General features: G+C 44.1%; 1 protein-coding gene and 1 long non-coding RNA gene across 3 annotated transcripts in view; one reads left to right on the top strand and one right to left on the bottom strand.

Moving 5' to 3' along the window:
• The window catches only part of LOC306960777, a 590,186-nt gene extending 575,373 nt beyond the window's left edge, over window positions 1-14,813 (top strand). Inside the window, exon 3 of the long non-coding RNA XR_013792712.1 lies at window positions 14,791-14,813. This is a non-coding gene — a long non-coding RNA (uncharacterized lncRNA). The remainder of the gene's footprint in view (window positions 1-14,790) is intronic.
• Window positions 1-22,189, bottom strand: part of LOC306959830 (netrin receptor UNC5C-like) — a 529,449-nt gene that overhangs the window by 302,092 nt on the left and 205,168 nt on the right. The window lies entirely within an intron of this gene.

The raw sequence follows: 22,189 nt of genomic DNA on the forward strand, positions 1-22,189 counted from the left end.
CCTGGTTTTCCTTTTTCTTTTCGCTCTGAACCAAGCTTTGTATTAAATATGTCTGCCCTTTCTTTAAGTTTAGCACCATGGGGACAAACACAAACAGCCTGATTGAAACAGTACAGTGTAATTGTTGATCAGTTTTGATAATTATCTCCTCACACTTTACTTGGCTGCAATTCATTTAAGCACAAAACCAAAGACTGATCGGGATTAAAAGGCGAAAAGGACCAAAGCGCCACCTGACTTCCTGAGCGCTCGCAGCAGCCTGTCGCCCGACTACAAAACGCTCTCTTTTAAAAAGGCAAAACGCAATAATAAGGAACTTTAAGCCGACTGGGACCTCTACCTTGAAAGATTACCTTGGCTTTAGTCGGAAAAAAAGCCTTCATCTCAGGAAGTGCGGGCGAGTGGGAGGGCGAGCGATGACAAGAAGGGTCGAAAAAAAAGAAAGAGAAAAGGTTCTTTGTAGTGTAATATCCAGCGGCACGGGCAAAGAGCCGCGGAGTAAAAAGTGCGCAGCCATCTTTGAAATCAATTATGAAAAGGGACATGAAAAGAACAGGAGCCGCGTGGGTTAAAGTTTGATCACAAAAGCAGTCAAGGATTTCACAGTGGCGCTCGAAACTTTGAAATTGTTGGTTCAAAAGTTTGCTAATGGTTCAAACGGCTTGCGGTCTGAATTTGGATTTTTGGAATATTGCATTATCAGTAGAAGACTTTGAAATGTGTGTTTTTGATGTCCTTTTGTTCCTTTATTTACATCCCTCTGCACAAAACGGCAGGTTCAATTGCAGCCGACGAAAGTGATGAAAATAAAACTGCATAACAAAGCCTTGTATTAGCACTTTTCAAGTTGAATGTAACGCAGAGTCTAAGTGGCTCAGTGAGGTGAGGTTTGCAGCTGGTGAGGACTCAACAAAACTGCAGGAAGATGCAACTAACAGTCTCTGTTAGCTGTGTAAATGTTCCTTACATTGAAATAATAACTGTATTTTCCACTTAAAAGCTCATCTTCAACTTCAAATGTAATTTATCGTAAATAAAACATAAAAGACACAATATGGCATGTGCGAGGAGCGAACTCCGGCCACCAGTGTGAAAGGTAGTCCTGATGTCGTCGTGCTCCAGCGCAAATTCAACCTGGAAGACGTACCTGTGGCCTTCATTCATCACCTCATCAATGGCAGCCCGCTCTAATCAGCCAATAACAGCCCCAGTGCAAGCCACGCCTTGACGTTAGCCAATCATCGCAGCAGCTTATCACGCATTCATCATCCAGGATCCCCTTCTTCAGCTCCCCGGTCAAACACCCGGCCATTTCCCAGCTGTGCTGCAACCTGACCACGTTCAAAACCAGACTTTTGCATCAGGACGTCGTGACAATGTGAAAACCTTTGATCAGCTGAAAAACAGACTATTTCAGTTTATTTGTTGCTTTCAGAGGGAGCTGAGTCTGGAGGCAAAGCTCTCCATTTACCGATCGATCTACGTTCCCACTCTCACCTATGGTCATGAGATTTGGGTAATGACCGAAAGGACAAGATCGCGAATACAAGCGGCCGAAATGAGTTTCCTTTCCAGGGTGTCTGGGCGCACCCTTCGAGATAGGGTGAGGAGCTCAGTTACCCGGGAGGAGCTCGGAGTAGAGTCGCTGCTCCTTCACGCTGAAAGGAGCAGCTGAGGTGGCTAGGGCATCTGTTCCGGATGCCTCCTGGTCACCTCCCGCGGGAGGTGTTCCAGGCATGTCCTAATGGGACAAGGCCTTGTGGAAGACCCAGGACACGCTGGTGGGACTATGTCTGAGCTGGCCTGGTGTCGCCTCAAGGTCCCCCCAGAACAGCTGGAGGAGGTGTGCGTGGACCGGGAAGTCTGGGCATCTCTGCTCAGACTGCTGCCTCAGCGACCCGGCCCCGGATAAAGCGGAAGAAAATGGATGGATGGATGTTGTTTTCAATAAAATATTTTTTATTATTTTGTCTCACTCCCTTTCCTTCTTGTGGGACACTGACATTCTACTTGGAACCTTTTACCGTTTAGATTCAACCATGCAAAATGTGATTTTTTTTTTTACCATTTTCAACTGGTAATAAACTTTTGATCGGGCCTGTATGGACATATGCCAGTTATCTTAAAGCTGTGGTAATCAAATGATTTTCTTGTAGTTGACACAGTAGATCCACATTGTAAACGTGTTATTTGTGAAAGAAAAACAGATCATGTGCGCTGTTGTCTGTCTGCATTTTCCTCAAGGGCGAACCAGGAGGACAGAGGCTAAATTAGCACAGCGTTAGCATTAGCGGTCCAGCTCGTCCACATCACAACTCGCTATGGACTCCGGCTGAAATGTGCCTCTAATGAGGATGTGCGGAGGGTCTGTGAGAGCGAGAAACGGCTGAGAGGTTTTCGTCAACTACCTACTGTGAGTAATTCAGGTACTGGAGCTTTAAGTTCTGGAGCAGGACCACACCTCACGCACGCAATACTCGGCCTCTCTCCCACAAATACCTCCCGCCCCCCGTTGTGGTCCTCGCGAGTGGTGAGAGTAGGTGAGAGATGGACACAGATGTTGACGGTCCCCCGGGGGGACCCAGCGCACACATGACTGGCTCATTTCACTAGGGGCCCCACCACACACACACACCGGCACAGAACAGAGAGACTATTAACACAAGGTTACACACTTAACCGGGGGGGTCAGGAGGTCGGGGGTGAGTGGGCGCTGAGTGAGTGTTGCTATAGAGCATTCCGGAGTCTATTAGAAATCTATAAATCCATGTGTAACGTTTCACCATGTGCCTGGAGGGGTGTGTGTGTGTTCTTGTAATTACGACATTGTGAGGACCCGCTTGAGTGAGGACATTTTTGGAAAGTGAGGACATTTTGGGTGGTCCTCACTTATTTGAAGGACTGAATTGGGTTTAGATTAGGTTTAGTGTCAGGGTCTGGGTAATACATTATGTCTAAGAGTGTCCTCGCTAAGATAGCAGTACAAGATGGTGTGTGTGCGAGGTCAAAGAGCTGTGCAGAGCTGTCCTGTTGCTGATAATCCCCCCCAACGTAATTGGTGATAATGTGATAATTCATTGATGCAGTGCCAATGATTTGACGCAATATGACAAAGTATAATGCAAAAAGAATCTGCTGGGACAAAGGGGACTACAATTTTTTTTTTCCCAGTCTGGTCAAACGCTTAGTGTAGGCAGTAAAACCAAATATCTAGGGCGCTTTATCACGGATGGACTCTGTGATGACGACGACGACATTAATCGCCGGTACCGTACACTTTATGCCCACGCAAACATCCCCGTCAGAAAATTCCGTAGGTGCTCTGACTATAAATAATGCAGCTGTTCAAAAATATATTGTATATCTCTTAATACTGTGGTGCAGAAGTGTAAAAGAAAAAAAAAAAAGGCTTCCCCGCAGAAGCTCAAAGTTGCTCATAATTATGTGCTGGAATCCTCTTGAAAAAGCCGAGGTACACAAGTACAAGTCTGCTGTTTTGTCAGGCCTGTGTGTACTGTATACTTTTGATGCTCCAATGCACAGATTTGTTGTGTGTGGCTTTTATCATATGCCAAATCCAGCCCAGGAGGAGCATTTCTGTTGGCACCGAGATTATTTCTGAGTCATATTAAAACCGGCCTGCCAATACATTGAATTAAATACGTTGGAACAGCTTTGAATTTCTCCATTGTGAGATCAAAGAAGTCCTATCTTATCTCTCGTAAAGCTTGAATATTGCAAGTTCAAGCACTGCCTCTTGGCTCTCAGTCATACAGGCGTCGTCCATCTTTAATGAAGGTTCTTGAGGCGTCTTCTGTACTCTGTGTCGAACGTTTCGCCTCCTCATCCAAAAGGCTTCGTCAGCGCACTAACGTTCAGCTCAGCCCACAATAAAGTGAGGAGATGTGGACTGTGCGCTGAGTCTGACATCTCTCTGCCATAGTGACATAAAGCCTCTATTTTCTCACCACTGAGCGCACATTATGTTCAGAACAATGGGTAAGGAAAGCCCTTCTCTTGGGTCCTCATGGTGGGGAGCTGACACTGCTGCAATACCACCCCCTGGTGGCCGGGGACGACTCCGAAAGACACCAGGATTCGAAAGCCCAACGCACACCAGAACGCAAAATCCAGTTAAGGATCCTCGGCGATCCTCTGCGATCTTAGAAAGTAATTCAAACCGATGTTGCACACTCACACTGCTCCGTGAAGTCCGGGTCCGGTTACCGAGGCCGTCCGGCGGCAACGGAAAGAATCCGCAAAACAAGTCTATTTTTGCTGGAGCCCTGTGGATCAAGCTGACAGAAAAACACGAGCCAAACAAGAAGTCAGGTCTCGTGGGCAAAGAAGATCCAGTGTATTTCAAAATAAAATCTGCTCACTACCTATATACGGGGTTACTTATCACATGAACTCGCACCAAGAGGGTGAACCCACGTGCACTTCTGTTCTGGCGAGTGCCGTTTCTGTGCCTGGAGCAGCGTCTGGCCCCGGAGCCGGCGGAGCCACAGTGTCCGCCGGACTCACCGCGAGTGGTAGTTTGGGGCAAACCCGGACTGGATCAGGACCGAACCCGGAACCGTAGTTAATGTGAGCCGGGAAGAGGCTTTTCTCAAACCGTGCGTGGCTTTAAACACGTGATTTACACATTTATCATAAATTATAGAAGACACGTATGTCCGTGTTGCAGGAGAGAAAAAATGTGTCTCTTTTCTGCAGGTTAAGAGTGAGTTTGCGACAGACACAAGTTTAACACACTTTCCCTAAAGCGTGAGCCCTGACGATGGCTTCTTTGTCTCCGTGGCTTCTCTCGTCCCTCCCAACAAAGTTTACTGCGGTCTCGCTGTCGCTGACCAGACCCGCGGCCGCGCATCGCTGCAACCTCAGCGTGCGTTTTCTCATAGAAAAATAAAGGAGGCGGCTCTTTGACCACGCGTCAAAGTGTCTCGGCGTGCGTTAAGCTAAATGGACACTTTGCACTTTACAAACGCTGCTTAAAAGTCTGTCTCCAAAGAGCTTCTCTGGCCCCTCCCGCCCGCCCTATGAGGGTGGGGCTTCTTGTAATGTCCATTTTTGGAACATGCTTTGTGGTAGGACACTGAGCAGCCATCATGGATTGTCTCTCGAATGCCTGCCATCAACATAAACGGGCGGAGTGAGTATAATTTGTCTGTTGTTTCTATGTCTATGATTAAGAACCAGCAGGACATGATTAAATGCGCTGCTGCCTGGCTGCACTTCTGAGTCCTGTGCTTGAAAGATCATTCACTAAAAAAGCCATAAACCTAAAAGCAGCTGCACAGGAGCCACTGAAAAACACAAAGGTCAGTGGTGTTCAGTTTGTGGCCTTGGATTTGTTATTTCTAAATGACCAGAGTTGCATCACACAGGCCCTTCAGAGCTGTCAAAGCAAGGTATCATTAAAAAAAAAAGCAAGGGATCTCTCATTCTGTCTGACAAAATGTGTAAAGTGATAAGTGCTCGGGGCCAGCAATACATTTCTGCACTTGTACCTCATCTTCTGTTGTTAACTCCAATGAAGCTCCCGCCACACACTTTAATCTCATTCTAGCCCAGGCGGTGAAGTAAATGAAGCTGTCAAAGTATTTGTTGTGACTAATACCCCCAGTGTTTTCTCAGCCCCGTCTGAAACGTGATGAATGCAGACAGCGGAGTTGGGGGGGGTTTTACAGGTTTGGCAGCGAGTACGCCATGTGGAAATGATTAGCTTGTTCTGTAAATGGAGCAAATGCGGAACAGTTTTTGTAAATCAGTCACAGGGGGCTGGTTAAATGTTGCACGCCGCCGGTATCGAGGGGGGGTCCGGCTTGAAAGCTACTGGGAGTCGGAGCAAAACTGAGGGCTTTGAGGGGGGAAAAAAAGCACAGGACTGTAAAATCTTGAAGAAATTAGCGACAGACAAGAAAAACGTTGAGATTTGACATATTGATATTATAGAGCACTGAAAGGAGACTTTATCACCGGGGGCAAATCGATGGTTGTGCAAAATAATCCAGGAAGTAAAGATCTAATCCGTTCAGCAATAGAAGAAGCAGCAGAAAAAGTAAACAATAGTCATAACTGAGTAGAGCAAAAAAAAAAATAAAAAAAAATAGAGAGATAGATGTTTTTGTTGAGAGCATGGTGAAAAACTCAAATTGTCCCATTTTGTCTCCCAGAAAACACAAGAATATGAGAATTCTTACTTGTCACTCACTCTTAGTAGAGTAGGTGAGCAGCAGAGATTATTTCTGAGGTAATCTTCTGAGTTTTAATGCTCTTAAAAGGAAAAAAAAGAGAAAGAAAGGAACGAACTTATTCGTACCATGCCTTTCACAGATCTGGTCACAAACGCTTTACATTCACTCCATACACTATACGACGGTGAGCTCTCACATTATCCATCCAGGTCTGAGCCATGTTGAAATACCAGGACAGAACAAGACATCTCCAGGACCCCCTTTCAGTAAATCAGGACTGAACAGGAGCCTCTTAAATTTGCCCCAAACAATATGTACAAGTGAGGCTTATGCAACATGTGACTATGCAAACCACGCTACCGACTCTCCCTCACAATAGTCATGCACAATATGAGAAAAAAACGGTCTTCTGAATTCCGATGTATCAGTATCGCCCCTCCTGGAATCTCCACCTTAACGTGGTGGAGGGGTTTGAGCCCCCGAATGATCCTGGAGCTCTGTCGTCGGGGCTTCGTGCCCCTGGTAGGGTCTCCCAGGGCAAACAGGTCCTATAGGTGACGGGTCAGACAAAGAGCGGTTCAGAAGTCCCTTATGAGAGACCAACAGGCCCGGTTAGAACCATGAGGCCGTCCTTCTGTGGACCCACCACCTGCAGGAGGAGCCATAAGGGACTGGTGCAATGTGATTTGGGCAGCTCCAACAGCTGCCCCCCACGATCCGGAATAAAATGGATGGATGGATGAATGAATACCAGGATCGCAAGAAGCCACAATATATCACAACATCACTAAAGCCTTCATCTAACTGAGATCGACACCATTTTTTTGCAAACTCAGCCAAAAACAAACAATGTATTGAAGTAGTTCAATTATAGTCTTGCTTTGGTCCTGATGAAGAGTTTTTTTTAAGTATTCTTTTGACACAATTTGCTGAAAACCTTGTTACTTATGATTTGTTTAATTATAATGAACACATTGCATATCAAAAGTTACTTCAATATTGTTCAGCCCTAGCGATACGATATTATGGCCACATTTTACTAGACTTTTCCAACACAGAGCATTGTATTAAATTAGAAAATACACTATTAATTGTTTCTTTGGGGGGAAATTTCCACAAAACAAGACCTGGAAAGGGACGAAAACAAAGCCAGACTTGAACTAAATTAGGAAAGTCACGAGTCAAACTGAACTTTTGCACTTTCTAAACTACAAAGGGGAAACCGGAGGAAACTTATGCAACCACGAGGAGAACATCCGAAAACTTCTTGCTTGTTGCCCAACTTGCATCAATGTCATACTACCCCTACCTCTTCCTTCATGCAAATTCCCTTTGTAACCCCCCCCCTTGTATGTTTTAAGCCTTTGAGTACTGGGACAATGAGGTCAAAAAAACACATGAGAAGTTTGGAGAGAGATCGTTTCCCTCCAACCTCTACTAAACTCCGGGAAACAGAAAATGCAGCAGAACCAATTTGCCGTTTGTTTTTCGGCGCTTTTACGATGTTCTGAGCCCTTGGGCGCAGAGGTGAGGAGCCGCCCGCCTATATCCTCACAGACCGGGGAAAAAAAAGAAGAAGAAAAAACAACACAGGAGATACAAGTCCTTCTGATGTCATGACCCTGTTTCTTGCTGTAAAAACAATAAACCGCTGACTCCGCGCTGACTGCGGCGAACAGAAGTTACCTTGAAGCCTGTCAGAAAACCAAACGCCTTTATCAAATCACACATGCCAAAGAGTTTTACCGTCGGCGAGCGCGTAAGGCTGTTCGCTATTCCGAGCACTCTCCCCACTCTTTAGCTAGCTACCAGATAATTGAAAAATGCACAGCTATGCATTATTAATCAGTTTAATTAAGTGTATGAAGGGAATGGTTTAGAAAAGCTATGTAGATCCAGAACCAACAGGGCTAGTATTGTAATATCAATCTGTGCCCTAAACAAATGTATTTCGACATTGACATGGACTAAAACTTGGGAAATCAAGAGGGCCATCTTCTCTCACCTGGATGATCTAAGTGAAAAGGAGTAAGGAAGTGACCATACACATTAGTTAGGCCCAATCTCAATTCTCTTTTCTAGCCCTACCCCTTGCTCTTCGCCCAAGCCCTCGCCCTTTTGGCTTAGGGGAAGAGAAAGACATAAGTAAAAGACCGTCCTAAGAAATGGGAAAGTCCTCGATTTGTCTCCATTTACAACTAAAACAGACATGGACAGGGACCGGCAGTGGGAGACCCTTCCCGAGGCGGCAGACTCCGGTCGGACACGAGTCTCTGAGCAGAATTGGGACGCCCCTTTGTCTCTCGTGAAGGCACAAAACGGAGGGGAAGGGCCAAGGCGGAGAACTGAGATTGGTAAATGGTCACATTTATATAGCGCCTTTCTACCTGTTTTTTTAACTGCATTTTAGAATCAAATCCTGGATGGCAGAAAACTTTCTCCAGCTTAACCAGGAGAGAGACTTTTACCCAAACTACAGTCTCTGTCTATTAATCCTTCCTCACAGGTGAAGAACCTGTGTGTGATCTTTGACTCTGAGCTGGCGTTTATTCCACACATTAAGAATATCACAAAGATAGGTTTTTACCATCTAAAGAACATAGCCAGAGTCGCCCCATTCTCTCTCGGGCCAACACGGAGACGCTCATGCATGCTTTTATCACCAGTCGTATCGACTACTGTAATGCCCTGCTTTCTGGTCTTCCCAAAAAGAGGATCTCAGGTCTACAACTTTTACAAAATTCAGCAGCTCGTGTCCTGACGAAGACCAGGAGGCGGGACCACATTACACCGATTTTAGAATCGCTGCATTGGCTCCCGTGTGTTTCAGGATCGATTTTAAAGTTCTTTTAATGGTTTTTAAATGTCTTAATGGTCTTGGTCCTTCTAATCTTTCAGAACTGCTTTTACCTTACGAACCTTCACGGCCCCCTTATTCCTAAATTCAACCAAAAGACTCAATATTACAGCCCTCGCCTCTGGAACGACCTGAGGAGGAGCTCAGGGCTGCAGAGAACGTTCATGTTTTTAAGAGCAGGCTCAAGACCCACCTTTTTAGCTTAGCTTTTGGGCCTTAATGGCTCCATTCTGAGGACATACAGTACGTGATGCTTTGTCAGACTACAGCATCCAGCAATATCACTACAAAGGATGAAAATAAGGCATGTCTAATTGATTACAGGATTGTATGTAATTGTGATCATCACACACATAAGATAATCCCGTGGTTATGCACATAAACCAGCACATGGCGATGTAAACACAGCTCGGAGATAAGCCTGTCCAGCTGCCAGCATCGTTTTGCCAAAGCTGTTCTTTCAATTTACAGATGAAATCAAGGCATCGAATAACAGACAAGCTTTCTCTGTATTCGTGTCTGCAGAGCCTCATTCGAAATTAACTTTCCTTGTGTTTTTCCCCGAGCAACAGCATTCCCTTGTCAAAAACACACAGTTTCTTCTATTACTGAAGCACTCTGATCAGTAGTTCCCGGGATTATTGCGTCATTGGTAAAACCCCTGAAGTGTCTGAGTCCACAATCCTTCAGACTGTGCCGTAAATCGAAACTGAAAGTAGCTCTTTTTCCCGAAGTCATTCCCCCTGCTGCCTGTTGGGGGAGCCCCAGGCAAACTCTTCACCCTCCCCGTCTTATCCTCACAGAGACTTTATTTCAAACTATAAAAAGTATCAAGAAGGTTTTTTGAAGTTGTTGTTAAGCCCCGCATGCATGACATGTCTCCTCTAAGCTGCATTAGACATTAGCTGTAGCCTGAAGCATTTAGCCTCCACACGGTAAACACCTGCGGCTCACATCAAAGCGCTCTTTCAGGGAATTGCAGGAATAGCTCAGCTCTCACCGAGGTTTACATGAGGTTTCCCAGACAAAACATTTTGAGTTTAAAGCATTCTCTATGGGCCTATGAAACAGTTAAGGCAGATTTCTTCTTAAATAAACACAAATATCTTGTTTTTTTTTCAAAGAAGAAAATGAGGAAGTTGATCCGGGAGGTCTGGGTAAAAAGAGCCGCCTCTGGTCCATAAGAAATGATCACTTAGAATAACAGAGTACAGACAATTTAAATTTACACTTCTATTGTTTTTGTTTTAAGGTAGTTCTGGGTTTAGCCGAGACAAGCAGTTTGAATATAACACCATGGTGTGAAAATTTCACCTTTAAATCTGGTGGTTCGACTTTGCCCCAAGACCCGGGTCAAAGTGTGCCTCAAGACAACTTTATTTGAATGCAAACCAACGTCTTTAAAACCATATATTCCAGAAGAAGAAGAAACCATCCTAAAAGGTAAAATGTTGTATTTATATTTGATTGTTTTTAGCTATAACCACCAAAGCAAGTAGCTTAAAGGAACGGGCCACAGTTTTTACATACTGAGATAGGTTCTTACCTGAGCTTAGACGAGTTGATGCGTACCTGTCTGGTCTTTGTGCGTGCGCTCAGTCACGCAAAAAGACCAAACATGTTGTTAGCATTTAGCCTCTCCTCCTTTCCTCTAAACAGGGTGAAGTTAGAAGTGACCAAGCTCTTCCACGTTTCCCCTATTTAAAGCTGCCTTAAGCGATGTCTTTTTGAATTTTGTTTTCATCAGTAGGTGGAGTAGTGCCTCCCCCTCCCCTCACCTGGTTTTCCGGGTTTTTTCATCTGCATAAATAAGATTTGTTCAAAGTAAATGTTTTGAGATTTACATTTATTTGCTAAACTGAACCTTTTATGAAAGTCTGTCACTTTTTTGGGACATTTCGAACATAATAATTCCATTTAGAACTATAGATGGTGGCACATCTAGAGGCGCTTAATGGTAATGCAACGGTGCCAGACAGGCAAAACGGGATCGCTTAGAGCAGCGTTAAATACAGTTACATGAGTAGTTACACGATCCAAGTATAGCTACATGAAATTAAACATGCCGATTTTCTAAGCGGATAACTGTAGCCGTATTTCAATAGGGGAAACGTGGAAGAGCTTGGTCACTTCAAACTTCACCCCCGTTTGGCCCCACATAGAGGAGAGTCTAAGCTCAGGTAAGATCATGTCTCAGTATGGAAAAACTGTGGCCTGTTCCTTTAAAATTCACCACCCTCTCCCCTAAAATACCTGAGCAACAGTGTCAGGAAAATGTTCAAAAGCCGCCACAAAACTTCATCTTCGTGAGTGAAACAAATGGTAATTCAAAAATTGCTCCTGCCCACAACCACCCTTTTCAAACGCTTTGATTAACGAGAGATTTCAGGTAACCACGGAATGTCCCGGCGTTAGAAGTCATATCGAGTGATCCGGCTGAATTAATCCCGCGGTTCGCCTCTTGGTTACAGCGCCTCTTTTACCATATGAAGAAAAATACATCAGGTCTCGTGCAAAGTGCCCCAATGCACCGCGTAATAGGATTCAGATTACGCGATAACATCTCGACAACAGGGGAACAAAGGCGCTTTCTTGTACCGCCGGGATGTCTCACTCCGCCGCAGCCAGATACTATGACGGAGTCCACAGAACCGCAGTCTGGGGCCTTTTTTAACAAGCGGATAGTTTAATTTCAATTTTTTTTTTTCCTCCTTCGTCGTATCAAATAACATGCCTTGGTTCTGGAGGGGATCAAAGCGAGGTTGCAGTGCCAAAGCATATTTTAAAGGCGAAATCATGTCTGCGAGTTATCAGGAGTGTGGAGCAACCGGAACAGACGAAGAGTGGTGGGAAAAAAACAGGGTGAAGAAAGGAAAGAAAAGGAGTAAATGAAGATGTGGACCAGGGAGTGGAACGAGACATTAGGGCTGGGACAAAATATCAGATCGGATCGCAATACTTTTACCCACAGGGTCAATTGTTTCTATAGTTTCTGATTGGTTTTCACTGATGACGGAGACTCCCTCCAGAAAACCTTTGTTTGTGGCATTAAAAATATAGTATTTAGACATTTAAAGGAATTCAATATACTTACTGCCACCCTTAGAAACCCTGTGTAAATACAACTAAAGTCATCTTGGTAAAAGGCTCATACTGTCTTCTTAGATTAGACTATTACTGTTTTGTTCTTTTAGTAAGACAGAGGTTTGTTTACCTGGTTTACTAGTTTCGATCACTTCCTGTGATCTTCCTCGGTGACTAAAAGAACAAAACAGTACAACTAGATTAGGTTTGCCTGAATCTGCAAAGTTTCACGATATACAAATATGTGTAAACCTGCCGTTCCTCATTTGAAAGCTTAGAACCTCCAGGGTTTAGTGACTGAGGTTTACTCCTGGAGGCAGCACAAGCTCTTAATTTGCTTAGGACTTGAAGGATCCATTATATGGAAAAACTTAAGGGGCTTATTCCACTTCCTGATTGGATCATCTTTGAGACCATCCATCCATCCATCCATTTTCTTCCGCTTTATCCGAGGCCGGGTCGCGGGGGCAGCAGCCTCAGCAGAGATGCCCAAACTTCCCGATCCACGCACACCTCCTCCAGCTGTTCTGGGGGGACCCTGAGGCGACACCAGGCCAGCTCAGAGACATAGTCCCACCAGAGTGTCCTGGGTCTTCCACGAGGCCTTGTCCCACTAGGACATGCCTGGAACACCTCCTGCGGGAGGCGACCAGGAGGCTCCGAAACTGATGCCCGAGCCACCTCAGCTGCTCCTTTCGACGTGAAGGAGCAGCGACTCTACTCCGAGCTCCTCCCGGGTAACTGAGCTCCTCACCCGATCTCGAAGGGAGCGCCCAGACACCCTGGAAAGAAATTTTTTTTCGGACGCTTGTATCCGCGATCTTGTCCTTTCGGGCATTAACCAAATCTCATGAACGGTGAGGGTGGGAATGTAGTATATTATATGTCAATAAAATATAACCATACATTTAAATCTGGCTCAATCTATTATTTAGATTTTGTTGCCCAAAATATTGGCCATTTTCATGAACAAAATGTTTTATTTTTAAATGAAACTTAAAATGACAGAAAAATTGCAATACATTTGTTTCTCATATTTATATCGGTAATGTTCAGCAAAAGTTTCAAATCGATATCTCTACATTTATTTGTTTCCCCCTATTCACCTGCAGTGTCTCGCCATAGGCATTTAAAACCAATCAATTTACTTACTGACACCTGCAGGAACCCTGTGTAAATACAACTAAATTAGGTTTGCCTAAATCTGCAAAGTTTCACAATATACAATTATGTAAACCTGCCATTCCTCATTTGAAAGCTTAGAACCTTCTGGATAACTACTGGAGGCTGCACAAGCTCTACTTCGGGCTTGGAGGAGAGAGTCTCGTCATCATCGTTTCCAAACTGGTTTAAGCCATTGGATCTGGAAAAAAGTCCGGGCAGGGGCTCATTCTGCTTCCTGATCGGATCATCTGTGAGACACCTTAAAGATTTGAACTTGAACAGCTTTTACATCACGTTAAATGTTGTAATTGTCGCCACATAAACAAAACACCGTAGTCCTGTCCGGGAATCCGGTCAACATCTCATCCTCGCTTTGCAGTTTTGACTTTTCTACCTCTTTGAAACACGGGCCCGAATTCCACAGATGAGAAATAAAAGCCGACTCATACTTCTTCATTTGGCAGGCAGCTTATTCCAAAAGGCAATCTAGCATATAATCAATTAGCTTCCAGAACTTTCCTTGCGTGCAATCGAAAACAAATACATTGTTTCTTGTAACTGCGGAGGCAATTATGCTAACCTAATGAAATCAGCCGGGGACGAATTAACAGGGGTTTTATTATTATTGCCGAGTGCGTTCTGTGAATCTCATACGAACCCATAACGCACCGGGTCACCGACTCTGGGGGCCCAAATGTTTTCCTTTGGTTTTTTCATCTTGCCGAGTCCTGGGCGGTGTCGATGTTAAATATAGCGGGTAAATTGCGGTGAGTCTCATTAGCGATCGATGTGCTGCGATACACGGCGTTCTCAAGATAGGTTCACTCACGTTAATGTGGCCGAAACGAGAACAGGCTGCATTTAGGCTTCCTGCCTTTTTGTTGGTGATGAGAATTAGAATGGAGACGGAAGCGACTGACAAGAAGCAGCAGAGAAACAGGACAGACATGGGTTTAGTTATAACTATCAAATAACTACCTGCCTGTGACACTATTCTACTGATTCTGAAAGTTCCCGTGGCTTGACAGGAACAATTTACCAATAGAACTTAGATCAACTACATCTCTACATGTAATGAAAACATCCCTGTACAATAACTTTTTTTTTTTCTCTCTCTCTCTCTCTTTATTTTATTTTTTCTTGTACCTATTGTTAATATTGTACTGTATTAAAAGTGAGGGAAATCTATGGGAAGGGCGGAGATTGACAGAGCAAGACATGAGACTGTGATTATTGTACGTATGTGACAATACTTGCTATGTTTTGTTATTGTGTTCAGGACCCCCTTGAAAAAGAGACGGTTCATCTCAACGGGGCTATCCTTGAAACAAATCAAATGTTTAAAGGGACTATACAGAGTTTAAAAATGTTAAAATTAAGTATTTTCCTATGTCCTAATGTGTAGAATGAGCTCAGACCTGTTCACCACAACTGCCTCTAAAATCCTGCACTGTCACTCAAAAAGTTGTTACTTCGGGTCCGAAGTGCCGTCATGCACGAGCTTAATATAGAAGCTGCAGTTACACGTATGACCTGAGGTGGCAGTAGTGAGTATAAAATGGCTAACTTGTATCTAGCCCCTTTAAAGGAGCTACACCTGATTTCTTTTCTAGTTATGGAATGAAATCTGTTTTGTCATTTGTGGGGAAAACACTGTAGATCTAATTATAAAGCATTATGGCAATTTCATGAACTTGGAGGCTAGTTTTCTATCATTCTAGTGAAAGTGACCCTGAAAAGTGACCCTGCAAGTAGTGAAATGTGCCTATAAACATGTCCCTGTTAAAAAATTGGGATGCTACAAATATACTTGGAAGATTAGGGATGAGTTTGTAAGCCAACCAACATTCCTCTTTCATTGTTTGAAATGAAAAAAATCAGGTATAGGGCCTTTAATTTTGTGTAACTATACTTGGATAGTGCAACCGCTCACGTAAGCGTGTTGAAATAGGGAAAACATGGAAGAGCTTGGTCACTTCTCACTTCACCCCTGTTTGGCCCCATAGAGGAGAGGAGGAGGCTAAATGCTAACAACATCTTCGGTCTTTTTGCGTGACTGAGCGCGCGCGTAAAGACCAGACAGGTACACATCAACTCGTCTAAGCTCAGGTAAGAACATATCTCAGTGTGGAAAAACGATGGCCTGCTCCTTTCACTACAATGCAAAAAGTAATTAACTAGATTAAAAATCTCAATTTGAGCATAATAATCAAAAATGTTAGTTGTTTTGTCTAGGTAAGATGTTGTTGGGCATTTGTCCTAGATTATTTCACTTGTTCTGAGATGTTTCTGACTGGTTTCAATACATTTCATCCTTATTTCAGGTCATTTTCTTTGCCAATGGGGTAAGAAAATTGGTCTTATCTCATTGGCAATTTTACTTTTTTATTTAAAGCGAGATTTACCTTAGAACCAGTCTGAAATGTCCTCAAACAAGCAAAGTAAACTTGTCTAAATTAGCGAAAACCGCTCCAAACAAGATATATTTCCTCAATTCATGTCATTTAAGGCAATGCTTGATATTTACTTTTTGCAGTGTATGAAGTGGCTTGCCGGGCATTTGCTTAGAGGCCCCAATATGAAAAGAACATTAATTATTCTCCCTTAAAAAATCATCCTCATTTTTTTTTTTTTCCTGGGGGAGGACCTCCTGAACCCCCACTTTAGGGGAGCCACTGTCCCCATTTTCAAAAGCTTCCCGACGCCGTGCTTGAAATGGGTCAGAAAAACCCACGCCTGCCTTCTGGTCAGCGCATTCCCCTCCGCGGCGTCTTCCAACATCCAGCACGCGCTCATTACACCAGACTCGGCGGCATTACCATATCCCACATGTGCCGCGCGGTGGCCCGGGACACAAAGCGCTCCGCGGGGGGGTCATAAATCACGTGCACACGCAGGAGGAGCCGCCAGGTAATTAGGTCTTGCAGGTTATGATAATGTTGGGTCTGTTTTTGGGCGCGCTCGTGCTCAGCGGTGCGCACAGGGCCATTAATCACGGCCTCGCCCGCCTGATCCGCGCACGGGGGCCCCCGCGCGCCCCCCGCACACGCCTCATTACGCGCGCGCTCCTCGGTGTGTTTTGCGCGGGCGGAGGCGACGTCGCACCCGCGGGACCGGATACGGTTCAAGGGCCGGACAAATTGAAGTGTTTTGTTGAATGATTATGAGAGGGAAGGCTATTTTGCGAGGGGATCTGATGGGACACTTTAATGGATTTAGAATATCATTTAGATTTTATAATTGTCCTCTGGAGACGGCAGTACAGGCAAAACACGGATTCTTTATTTTCAGGTTTCGGATCGGTTTACTCTCTTCATTTGGAAACAAACAAACAATGTCTAATCTACGCAATAATCTCTTGTTGTTTCACTTAATTGATCTTTCTTAATAGATTTGAGTAAATATTTCTCACATTCGGAGGACAACGCCTCAACTTGCAGTTTTTCTCACTTGGTAAGACACCGTTTCTGTGGACATATTTCCCTAAACGTACACAATGAGTTCCAAAAACAAAGCAAGATGTTTTTGCGTTTCTTTCAAAATTACGAAACTAGACACTCAAATACACCTTATGTGTGATTTTGGGAGCTCTGTGATGAACAGAGGTGAAATAAATGACGATCAAAAACCTATGAAAAGTCACGATCTGGACATTTTATGCATTATTGTGTTTCTTTTCTTTTAGTCTGAGGGGGCGTGGTGTTGCGTAGCAAAGCTGTAAAGCCGACACTTCTCTCTCGCTCTCTGGAGCGTTTGACAAAGCAGAGCGGCTTCACGTGGAAAGATCGAAACAGTTGAGATTTCAACATTTCTCTGAGTTTTTAAATGGTCAAAATTGATCCAAGTATGACTGAGAAACATCCTGTTAAAGTCTTCAATCTGAGAACCAGGCTGTTTAAATGCACACGCCATAAAAAGAGATCGAGAACATGCGGACAACAATGTAGTCCTTGAAAACTGACTTGAAGCTGAGATATTTAGGCATTTGCCTCTTCACATAACGTTAGTGTCTGTAGAGGAGAGAGGAGTTAATCAGAAAGGAGAGTGTTGCATAAAACCCCCGCTATCTCCGTTTCTAGAAAAAAAAAACTGAGATTTTGATCAAAACTAGCCTCTGTTTAGCTTAGATTTCTCAGAAACTGAGGCACGTGGAATTAAACCGTTTTCACCAGAGCTTAGAGTCTCCCCTTTCAAACAAGCCATAGCATGTGTCCATAGATATAACATAGAACACGCTGTGGTGCTACAAATATCATGAAAAATGGCCTGGATTGTTGGCACTCTACAGCTAAATCCTAAAAACAGCGCGGCCTCAATGTGTTTAAGGCCCAGTTGACGAAGCAAAAGAAGAGGCGTCTCACAGGAAGTGAGACACTGTGGCAAAACCATAAACACCGGCCAATCAATAGAGGTCATTTATCAGGAGAGGTGCTAAATAGCGATTGCAAGCTGGTCAATGCATACAGCTGTTTGTGGGCCCTTAATTAACCATTTGAAAATGTGTGTATTACTATATTAGTGCCTCAACTCTGTGTGAGTAAAAAAAGTGCAAATGACTCTGCTCCGGATCGACTTTAGTGACTCTTTAGCGCTTGGTAAACAATCCCCATAGAGGCTTTTACATGGATGTGCTGCACCTGAACTACAACTTTGGAAATGATGTGTTTTATAGTAATGGAAGCCACACATTTCATATGGAAATAAGAAACTGCTGCTCCTGCACTTCTAGTTCGTTCATGTTGCTTTCGAAATGTTACGCAAATTTGTTGAGGGAATGACAATGGGCTTCTAAAGGTAAAATTGCTTTAAATTTAGAGGGAAAAAGGTTTTGTGCAGTGCTGAGCGAAGTATGGTGCATATTTAACGATTGTGTTTAGATCTCGGAAAGCTTTGTGATGAAATAAGTATTCAGCATATAAGTATTTACAAATGCAGAATATCGTGCCTTTGATTGTAAATTTTGAACTGCAGTGTCACAGGGCAAGACGCTCGGCTCAAATGGACGAACATCCCGTCTGCAGGGCTCGGGTCGAGTGTGCTGAATAAACGGCTTGTACAGTCGACTTCCACGTTTAACTCCGAGGGGGAATCACGCTTCATTGCCCCCACAATGGCCTCTATACTCTGTGCTGCTGCTGCTGCTGCTGTTTGGAAGTACTGGCAAAGAGTGAAACTGTGTCCGCTAGAGCCGAGAGGAGACCTCAGAAAGCATGTGATCCGCTTAAAGGGGGGGTATTATGCAAAATCGACTTTTTCAAGCTTTACATCATGTTATTAAGTCATTCCCTCATTAAAGACATGCCTGAAGTGTTGCCTTAGCACATTCACGTATTTTCGAGTAATCTGTAGAAACTCTGATGGCAGCCATTTTAGGGATAAAACGCCTGATTCCTTCAGGAAACGCCTCCGACCTCCAGGATACGCCTCCAACCTTTCGTCACCAGCCGAGTAACCAACCACTGCTCCTCAGCGGAACCCCCTCGCCGCAGTGTCTAGCCCTAAGATGTAAACAGAGTCATCATGGAGGATTAGCTTCATGTGTTGTGAACCGGAGCCACAGCAGACTTTTACAAAGACACACATCAGTGTTTCTGTTACCGAAACACCCAGGATTAAAACCGGTGACAAGAACGCTTATTTCAGTGGCTGGTTCTGCGCTGGGCCTTGATGATGCACAGAGCCTCCGGAGAAAGCTAATGCTAAGCTAAACCTCGAGTCATCACGTGAAAACGAGAAATATGCACACATAAAGTCAATAAAACCACCACACACATAAAGAACCGTTTAACAATGATCACACACGGAGCCTGCCTTGTTGATTTGGAAGTTTATTGCTCACATTTCATCTACAATGGGTCATAGCCGAGTGGCTTTCTCCCGGAGCTAACAAGCTAGCCGCGACAAGCTAACGGGAAAATTCACTGAATACAAGCAGCATATTATGCATTGAAAACGTCACTAAAACAGGCAACTGCTTGAAGCAGCCTTTATGATGATCACACACGGAGCCTGGCTTGTTGATTGTGTAGTTTACTGCTCACATTTCATCTACAGTGAGTCGTAGCCGAGTGGTTTTGTCCCGGAGCTAACAAGCTAGCCGCGATAAGCTAACGGGAAAATTCACTGAATACAAGCAGCATATTATGCATTGAAAACGTCACTAAAACAGGCAACTGCTTGAAGCAGCCTTTATGATGATGACACACGGAGCCTGGCTTGTTGATTGTGTAGTTTACTGCTCACATTTCATCTACAGTGAGTCGTAGCCGAGTGGTTTGTCCCGGAGCTAAGGCACTATTAGCCGCGACAAGCTAACAACCTTCACCTTCACAACATTCATTGAAAACAGGCAGCATATTATGCACAAATAACGTCAATAAAGCAGGCAACTACTTGAAGCAGCCTTTACGATGATCACACAATGAGCCTGGCTTTACACATTTGTGGTTTATTGCAGACTTTTCATCAACAATGAGCTGTAGTCGATTATAACAAGCTAACGGGTAACCTCGAAAACCCACTGTCCACCTGCACAGATAATGTCCGTCTTTGAATCGTATGGGCTCCTGCAGATCCTGGTGTCGTCCATGGGGGTATAGTTAGAGATCCATAGGGCATGGCAGATGCAAAGAGATAGCCTCCAAACAGCAGTTATTTTTCAGGCAAGAGCCCCTTCCAAGTGTCCAGTGTGGAAGGTTTGTCTCCAAATAATATCCTGTGTGGCCATTGTTCACAAAGTGATAAACAGTAGATCCTTTCCAACAATAAAAATTAAAATGCACCGATCGTAGTTTCAATACAGTTGAGACAACGAGCGCAGTGTTGTTGTGATGCCACAGACAGCGTGTGGAGGGGGCGTGTCGGAAAGGGTCAGAGGTTCTTAAAGAGACAGGGGCCTATTTCAAGTCATTTGCTACCGCCATTTTGAAAGAGCAATTTTATACAAGGCAGTTATTCTAATTTACTGCATTTACAGACCAACAGAAGGTTTCGTCATCATTGTAGTGTGATATAGACTGGTGCTATGTGGCTGAAAAAAGCATAATACCCCCTCTTTAAAGCTACTGTGCAGTTGTCGAACTACTCCTGGTATTATTACGCCTTGCAATATAGTTCCCCTCTTTATCCGCTTAGAAAATCCACATTGTTTTATTTTGTGTAATTATACTTAGTCGTGTATAGGGCTGTCACGGTATGAAAATTTTACCTCACGGTTATTGTGACCAACATTATCACGGTTTTCGGTATTATTGCGGGGTTTTTTTTTATGTGTGTTAATATGTTCAGAAAGCATTTATCGTCCTACACAAACTGAAATAGTTTCAACAGTGCTTATAATATATAAAAAAAATACAGACAAAGCCTTATCAAAAGTGCAACTTCTCACATCAAAGTAAAGGAACTATAACGTTGTGTTGTTGATTGTTTCGAGGGTATTACATGAACTATTTATAGTGCCAGAAACGAAGAAGAATATTTTTGAACTAGATAAACCGTCTATATCAGGAGCATTGTTCTCAGTTTGTTTCCTTCCAGTGAGCTTTCCCTTTGCAGATCTGGGAAAATGGCATCAGACAGTGATCATTGTTAAATTCATAATACTGCGGCGAGAGTGAATCTGCCACTGGGAGCCCCGTAACGCATTGTGCCATTGTGCGGAGGTATCCGGACACGGCTTATGCTGGTGGTGGCGCTGCAGCCGCACTATGGGGCGACTCGTTACATTCTCCCTCATTCAAAGTCCCACATCAGCATTTCAGCTAAAACGCTAACGTTAGCTTACTGCTATAGAGCTGTGGGAGACGGTCACGCAGGAGAGTCAGAGGTTCGAAGTATTGCTGCTTTAGAGACACTTTTCCTGCACGTTCCGCAAACAAGAAAACTGTCTCTATCAACTGTCCTTCAGCTTTCTTAAAATACCCAAAACATGTCCAGACTTCAGGCTCGGTCTCTGAGGCTGATAGATCCTGCGCGCTGTCGTGTTGGACATGATTCCAGCTTCGAGAAAGTTTTGTTTTGGTTGTAGCTACAGAGGCGCCTGTGGCAGCTTCAGCAGATGAGACGGCGGCTCATAAGGCTCACTTTGCCGACACCGCGGGCGCTGTAATCCACCGAGATAATGATTTTTTTCAAAAACAAGACGGTCATTATTACCGTTAACATTTTTACCGGGGTTTACCGCTACACCGGTGACCGTGACATCCCTAATCGTGTAACACTTCATGTAACTATATTTAAATAGGGAAAACATGGAAGAGCTTGGTAGCTTCTATCTTCACCTGGTTCGGAGCTATAGAGGAGGAGAGGCTAAATGCTAACGCCGTCTGTGCTGTGTTTACGTGACTGAGGACACGCGTGAAGACCAGACAGGTACAAATGAACTCGTCTAAGCTAAGAACATATCTCAGTATGTAAAAACGGTGGCGGATTTAATACGCTTCTGGTGTGCAAACTGGAGAAACCTGCTGGATGAAAATCTCGACTATGGATAACAATAAGCCTTCACAAGCATATTGAATGATGCAGTATTTTGAAGTACATTCTGTTCTGTTGCCCTTCGTAGCTATGACAGTCTACTCCTTACAAATCTAAGCACCATCTAGAGCGAAATCTTCCAAAGAATTCTCTCATTCCTCATTGACCCTGCATGTTTGCGCCACAATCATTATATAAATTCTTCCACAACCTCTTAAACTTCTATGTACTGGGTGAAATGTTGCGCTGTAAAGCACGAGGCTCAGAATTTCACCCCCCGCTTTGAACCCATCCCCAAACTCCGACACGATGTTATTTTAAAGCTGAAAAACCTTTCTTGGACGTGGCCCCGTTAGTGAAGATCGTGCCCACCTCTCCTCGGCGCTGCGCTCATTAGACACTTTTCCGG

Source organism: Gobius niger, assembly GCF_951799975.1.
Source record: "Gobius niger genome assembly, chromosome: 1".
Lineage (NCBI taxonomy): Eukaryota > Metazoa > Chordata > Actinopteri > Gobiiformes > Gobiidae > Gobius > Gobius niger.